Genomic DNA, 8,375 nt, shown 5'->3' with positions numbered 1-8,375 from the left:
CGTGACTCCCCAGATCACCCTTGGCTCGATCGGGACCCCGAGGGAGACGTGACAGGGGCAGGGATAGGGGCAGTGGCCTTGGGCAAAGGGAATGGGGAAGTGTTCTTACGTTGCGGTATCATAATTAACAGCTTGGCTATGCCACGACCCGTTGTGACGTTGGGCAGAGAAGGCTCACCACTCTTCTTGTTGCCCCGATTCTTCACCGCTTGCCGATACCTGTCCATTTCTTCTTGGGACAGACTGGTACTGATCAGCTGCAAGGACGGATGCTTCCGGTCGGCTCCGCTGTGGCTACTGGAAGTGACGTCATCATTCTCTCGTGAAGGAGCGCCATCTTGGGTGGGGTCCCCCACCTGAACTTCCTCTTCCATCTCGACGTCCAGCGCCAGATATTCGATGTCGCCCCTCAGCTCCACTTGGGCCTTGGTCGGGCCTTTCTCTTCGGCCGCCTCCATCGGAGCCTTTGGGAGGTAAGAGGGTATCTCACCACTCAGCTGGCTTGCGATGGGATCCTCTTCCTCCGGCACGCTGGGAGTCGCCACGGCCGTGGGACTCTTCCGCTGCTCCGGTCGCACCAGCGCGTGCTGTCGGTGAATTTCTATACTCAACAGCTCGAGATCACTGGTAAGTAGCTTTTCCTTCTTTTCAGCACTGCTGTAGTGGCCCGTCGGTAGGCGCATCACCACCGATGCAAGGCTTCCGTTCTCATCGTCCGACGAGGCAGATGCCGAGGACGGTAAGGGTACCTCCGCAGGGGACCGACAGTGAGGTTCCAGATTCTTGCTGCGGTTGCAGGCCTCAGCGCCATCCTTCTTGGGTACCATCATTAGTAGCGATCCCCATTCTCTGGGATCGACCTCCTCTTTTTTGATTTTTGGCAAGGCCTCAGCCGTCAGCATGGCTGTATCTCCTCCTGCCTCCGCGTGCCCAGGCACGAACGGCTCCATGGCTCACAAGTAGTGGATGCCGCATTGAGGGCATCTCGCCGTGGTGCTGGCTTCTCCGCCCGGTAGCCTACACTGCATACATAGGCACCGTAGAATCTTTCTATCACCCGTCTTCACTACCAGGAAGCCTCCTGGAAGTTGGTAGGGGTGTAAGTCAAAGTCCGCCATGACACAGTTAGTAGTTGCACTGATTAAGGGAGACACACGGCACAACAGTCTCTCTTGCTCACCAGCTCTTCGCAACTGAGGGACAGGAAGCGCACATCTGGCTCCTCCCTCAGTCAGTTCAGTCTTCCATTGGCAGATGCAGGGACCCCTCCCTCTGGTGGAGATTAGAGGAGGGTCCCACAGGTTCACGTCATGACCCAGAATCGGCTCTGAGCCTGTCACATCCCAGGAGGGCGCGGCCACGGCTTTCGCGCCACTTCCCCGATAAGGGTAGAGTTCTCTTTTTCGCGCCACTCCTGGCCAAGTTCCTGCAAAACCATTTTCTGCACACAGCCCACACGGTCTCCCAGGGACGTGGAAGCCGCCATTTTGGATCGCTCTGCAATCCCTACTAACAGCAGTTGTGACTTGAGTAGTAATCACCGCCTGGCAATCAGATACTCCATCAGCCTTCTACACATAATTGCAATGTCCTCACAGCTATCCTCCAGGGTTGCACCCCGGGAATTCAGGCAGGACAATAAAGGCGCGGCTACAGCTTTCGCACTGCTCCACAGCCTACTCAGTATAGGCGTCTCCGCACACGGTTCCTCCGCTGTCCACACAGCACGTGCGCTTCCCATCTCTGGCGCGAACCGCCATTGTGGACTCTCCGCACCGTGCGGGACCTCATCACTTATAGTCGCCATCTTTACTTTTTCTTTGCAATCGCACATGGTGCTGCTCTGCTGGGCCGTCGCCATTTTGATGCAATAAAGTATGCCAGTGCACCTCTACATGTATCGCAAGTGTGTCTTACTCAGTTGTGTTGCACTACCTCATGCTAGGCTAAACTCTTTCTTGTGTATGCTGAACACGATATCAGTCGAGTATACGTGCTCTGTGGTTAGTAGTCTGGTTACTGGCTAGAAGTACTCTGGGCTTCTCCATGCAGTACTTAGGGCATCACCTACGGTTGGCTACACCTAGCGCAGACCCTCCCAGGAGTTCCTGACCCACGTTAACCAGGCTACCCCCTAAGGTATCCTACAACTAGCTGCCTTAAGGTGACTAGAACAGCAATAGCCCTGTCTCCAGATCTACTTTACATCATACAGGGTCCTAGGGTGTGCTTTGCAAGCAGCCATACTACCCCTGACTACCCCTAGGCTCCCTTCCATTCCGCAGCACTTTCCTGGTAGCATACATGTTCCTTTCCTACAGTTTGCCTAGCTAAAGCCTGTCCTGGTGCAATCTCAGCAGCGCCTCCAAAAATGTAACAGTGTTCCCCCCCTCCCCCCCTCAATCTCATATTGGCCCCTTACGTGAGGAAACTGCCCCATGTTACATGTACTATAGTGTGGTGGATCTGCTGGCTTACAGAACTCCTGAGTCTTCCGCGGTGATATGGGGAAATACATCAGGACTGGCTCGTGAGGTAATGCTGAGAACTACTCACTTCTGGTACAGTGCCTCCATCTCTTCCAGGTCCCCACGGCAGCAGGGAGGAGTCTCTGAAAGAGAACCTCTGGGTGCAGCTTCTCCCTGAATGACTCCACTCTCAGGCAAGAAGGTTCTTTCAATTTGGATATTCTTTATTGTCATCTTTAGTGGCAGACTGCCCATCATTGTGGCTGGTCTCTAGCCGCTCATCATAAAGGTTGCCCACCTCAAGGAAGTCCCTGGACACCACTCCTAGTCAGGGCCCTAGAAGCTGTCCTTGCTCTTCCCTTACTCTCTAATATAGTAAGGAGAATAGTCTGCCCACCTCTCCCCTAGGGGAGGGCCACAATCCTTGACAGAGCCCTGGCAGTGTGTTGGGTCAGACAGTCTCATTCAAGTGGGATGAGACACTCACACACACTAAATTCAGGAAGTGATGCATACTATATAGCTCTAGTAGGCACCACCCCTGTGTCACTGTAATTGGACACAGAGCATGATGTTACTTCCTTCACTACACAATACACATCACAGGGGCGGGGGGCAACCCTCATGATTACTCCTGGCAAACCTGCCCCTTTAACAGGGATTATTGCACAGGAGGAGAGAGGCATGTAACCCCAAAATTACACAGGGCTACATATATAAAACCCATTGTTTACTTTCCAATTGCACTATTTGCAGCATATTTTATGGCTAAAGCACAGTTGTTTTAACATCAAGACCCCAAATTCTCATGCTTATGTATGAAAGTGGCCATTGGTAACACAAACAGTTATTACAGAGGTATCAAGACTTAGGCCTCGTACAGGGTAGGTAGAGGTGCTCTGGCGCTGCGCCCTGCTCGGCCGTGCTTTTCCTGGCCGGCTTGGTGCGCACGCGTCTGGGGGCGCGGCCTCTACGTCACGGAGCTGGTTTGCCCTCATTGGGCGAGCCACTCACGTGACGCGCTTGCGAGCAGCAAATTTGCTCACTCGGCAAGCGGCTGAGCGCCGAGCAGGTGCGCCCGCCCGCTCACGCAGACCACATGCATTGTCGCAACGTGTCTAGCGTGAGCGCATGCTGGGGACAGTGTCTGCCACTGTCGTGCTGCGGGGGGAGGGGGAAGGGGGGCGGGGGTGGGGAGGGCGGTTCATGCTTCCGTATGGGACCCCGGCAGCATTAATCCATCAGGGCCGCGACTATTATGGTTGCGGGACAGACAACAGTAGTCTTGCTACATCTGTATGTACAATGGAGATCAGGTTCAATGAGCTAAAGTTGGGGAAATATATTGCATTCTTACCCTTTGCTTCCCATTGAATACAAACCATTCTGAAGTGGTTATACTGTACCTTTCTGCAGCTGTAATTCATCTTTGATTAGGTGTTAAGAACTCAAGTGGGTCATTTTACACTCACAGATACTGTTATACACATCTAGTTAGCATTCACGTGATATGAATAATGACGCCTGTGTGTGCTGTCCTATGCAAGTTCACACTATCTATTCCCTGATGAGATTGTTTAGAAGCCAGAGTAAGAACATGTATATATTAAATATGCCTGCTCTTTATGCATGTGCAGGCACAAACACCTCGGTTTATTTCCAAGAGGCTTGATTTGCGTATGAGCATGTTGGGTCGACTGTATCTAATAATAGAAATAATAATCCTTCATCAGTCAAGCACCTACTGCGAAAAGCAGTCAGCAATATTGGGTACAGGTATTCAGTTCACATGTTCCATGCAATTTTTGCTTTATAGAACAGATGGGGAAAAAAAATACGTTTGACTTTTATACGTTCATGCATTTCAACTATATTTTTGTTACTGCTTAAGCAGAACAGAATGTTTATTTCTACATACACCATACTACTTTTTAAAAATGGGTTCAGAGAATTCAAATAGTTAATAAAATAAAAAAAAGGACTATTCTGGTGGTATACTATCCCAGATTACCTCCACACAATGTTTCCTGGTGTCTCTGCTAACTGTTGAAAGGGTCGGGCAGAGAAGTGTCTTCTCCAAAGAATTGTCCACTGAGGCAAAACGTCTTACCTCTTACCTGCAGGTGTGAATGGTTCCCAGCTTCCAGAGGTTTCCTGAATCCCATTGTTGTGAAAATCCACCCCAGGTTATTTTCAATTTCAAATAAACTTATTAGACATATTCTGGTGACTCGTCGCCATAGCTGTCGCATGGGGGAAAAGAAGTACCCCATAAGCGGCACAACCTGGTTTATTTTGAACATGAAAAAATGTATTGTCCAGGTTACATTCTTTGCCTAGGTAAAGGACAATATGGAGCGTCATTTATCAGAGTCTAACTGGTGCAAAACTGGAGCAAAACACAACATCAGACTCATCAAGAAAATATATATATCCCATTGAGAGCAAAAGAATTGGATTTTCTTCATTTTGTTCAATCTGTTTTTCCCTTATGAGACATCATTGGATAATGTTTCACTGTTTCTTTGTTTGTTTGTCGTCCTCTGGAAACAGTAAATACAAATATAGGATGAATATTAGTTGTTTAAATTTAACACCGGTTGGACATATGTGTTTTTTTTGCATGCGTTTTGCAGCTGGGAGACACCATATTTACCTTGGCTGTTTTCTCAGACGTGTTAAGGTTGATTTTCTACCTCCCTTTCATGTTGTATTGTCTGATATTTTCTGTATGTTAAAATCCGATTGGACCCTACCCCCTATATTTCCAACTTCTTGTATCATTTACCTCCCTTATATATTTTCTACCATCAACTATCCTAAATCTTAAATAAAGAGTTAAGAATAAATAGATGTGGTATCTGAGTCTAGTGTTTACACACATTCCCCATGGCTTTAACCTCGGAGATGTGGCTCCACAAATATAACATTGAACCTGGCAGGCTTCCTACAGACCAATAGATGATATACAAACAAGGTAAATTGAAATTTTTTAGGTTGGGCTAAAGTTGTAAGTGAAGTACTTCAAGGTTTGGTATTGGGGCCACTGCTTGTTTATTAATGCCAGCGAGGTTGCCATTGAGAGTAAAGTCTCCATATTTGCTGGTGACACTAAATTATGTAAGGTAGTAAAATCAGAATATGATGTAATTTCTCTCCAGAATGACTTGGATAGACTGGAAACTTGGGCAGGTAAATGACAGGTGATGTTTAATACTGATAAATGGAAGGTTATGCATGTAAGAAGCAAGAATAAACAAGCTTGCAAACTAAATGGGACAAAATGATGTCAATCCTTGATGGAGAAGGATTTAGGTGTGCTTAAAGACAGCATACGATTTTATCTTGTGTAACACCCCTTCCCTCCTCCTCAGGGATATACACTGGCGACACACTTTATTAGAGCATGGCTAGTCCCACGAATTCGGGTATACCCGGGTGTATTGAGGTTTGTGACTGTTTTCTGCCCGAGTGCATTGAGTTATTTTCTAAGCAGGGATTGAAGCATTTTATTCCCGCTGGCTGCAATACTGCACAGTATATATATATATATACTGCATTAAAATTCATGAATTTATGCCATCTGGTAGACACGCGAAGCATTGCAGCCTATTAAATCCTAATCATTATCATTTAACAGATCAGCCGCCCATCAGCCAGGCATGAACCCAGGCTGGGAAGGCAAATGCAACGGGGCTTGTCAGAGGTGAGGAGCGGCGCATTCCAGGTATCTGCCAGGTACATACCGGGTATTTGCTCGAATAAAGTGTGTCGGTGCAGTATGTGTGTTGTAGGTGCAATGGTGCTACCTGTTAGGCTACAGGGGGCCTGAGCCTCTGCGCTTGGGGAGCCTGGGGTGACTGGTGCAGCGCCTCCACCCGTGGGGATCCCAGCGTTGGCGGGATAGCCCCTCACGGGAACGGGTAAACCATTTGGTATACCTCCAATAACCATAATCATAAGAAGTATGTACAACCGATTTACTATGGTCCCATTGTCTCCTGATAACACAATATACACATTATAGGTTATGACAATACAGTGACAGTATTCCTCACAGTACCGAGGGTGCCCTGGACACCTAGAACCCAATGTCCACAGAACAGTCCAACCCAAATATGTGTGAGGGCAGCACACCTCTCTAGTGAAGTGTTGGTGTATGTGGTGGTAACTTCCTAGCTACTCGAGTACACCACATGATTTATAGACAGGCTGCAAAAGTGGTCCCACGATGTGGGGTCTCCAACACAATCTCCTTCTTACTTTATGTCTGCGGGGTCGATTCCGCCAGGCCTGGGGAATCCTCCACTGTGGTTCTGTCTGCTCCGCTGAGTTATCCATAACTAAGGTGGCAAGTCCCTTACTATTGGCCGGTCCTACAATACATCCACTACCGTGTAGGGGAAACTACCACACGACAGGACAACTGTCAGGCAGGAGGCAAGGGACGGTACCCTGATACACTCTCCCTCTGGCAAAAACCTCATTGTCCCCGCATGAGAAAATACATTCACAACAATGCTCATAAAACAACTTACATGATAGAAAATACACAGCCTAACACAACTTATATAGACTCTCAAATAACATTGTACACTTCAATCAGGACAGTGATTATAGAGGAAAACCTGTCACTAGACGTCTGCTGAGACTCATAGTGAGGCTGCCCTATTGAATCATACGGCATCAGGGGGCCGCATTGTTCTCAGACTTCTCCTCAATTCGGAAGCTGGTACGTTTGTTAATCCTGAAAGCTCCTCTTCATTTTCTTGCTCGGAGAGGTTTCCAGTGTCTTGAGGCCCTGGCACTCTCATAGAGCAAATGTCAATGACAATAACAATATCACCCTTTGGGGTGAATACAGGGCTTTCAGGAGTTAGAATCTGAGTGGCAGTACCTAGATGCAGTAGGCAGGTGACCGCTAGGCCCAGCGATAGGTTCGTCTTCAATTACCTCCTGCACAGTAGGAGAAGAATCTGATTGAATAGGCTCACTGACTTGAGGAATGGGCAGTAGATGGTTCCTTTGCCAAACTTTATCTGTCCTTCAGAGTTCTTTATTCGGTACATCAGAATCCCAGGTACTGTAGCTGTGAATCCACCTCAAGTGGGCTATGTCTCCATCGGTCAGCCAGTTTGTTTCCCTGGCACTCCCAGATTTCTCAGAAGGACCTTGTCTCGAGGGCGAAGCTCCCGATAAAATACCTTGCAGTCGTACTGTCATTTGTTATTCGGTTCAGCTTAGTAGTGGTCCCTCCCCTCACACAGGCCGCTCCCCCCCCCCCACACACACATACCTCTCTTCTGGCTGTCTACGCCGCTCCTCCGGCTGTCTCCGCTCCTCCTCCGGCTGTCTCCGCCTCTCCTCCGGCTGTCTCCACTCCTCCTCCGGCTCTCTCCGCCTCTCCTCCGGCTGTCTCCGCCTCTCCTCCGGCTGTCTCCGGCTCTCCTCCGGCTGTCGCCCAGCCTCTCCGCGGAGGAGCCGGAGCAGGGCGGCCGGTATCCAGGGGAAGAGGAGCACGGCCGTGTGCAAGGTGAGTACACGCAGGGGAATGGCTTATTTAATGCATCCCTGACTCCCCCTGCCCTTTGCCCCCCCTGCCCTCCCTGCCCCCAGCCCTTTGCCCCCCCTGCCCTTTGCCCCCCCTGCCCTCCCTCCCCCTGCCATTTGCCCCCCCTGTCCTTTGCCCCCCCTGCCCTCTCTCCCAATGCCCTTTGCCCCCTGCCCACTCTCCCAATGCCCCTTTGCCCCCTGCCCTTGCCCCCATACCCTTTGACCCTGCCCTTTGCCCCCTGCCCTCCCTCCCCCTGCCCTTTGCCCCCTGCCCTCCCTCCCCCTGCCCTTTGACCCCTACCTTCCCTCCCCTGCGCCCCCTGCCTGCCCTCCCCCCTCCCCCTGCCCTTTGCC

This window comes from Ascaphus truei, chromosome 1, assembly GCF_040206685.1.
Source record: "Ascaphus truei isolate aAscTru1 chromosome 1, aAscTru1.hap1, whole genome shotgun sequence".
NCBI lineage: Eukaryota > Metazoa > Chordata > Amphibia > Anura > Ascaphidae > Ascaphus > Ascaphus truei.
This window is presented reverse-complemented; position numbering follows the sequence as displayed.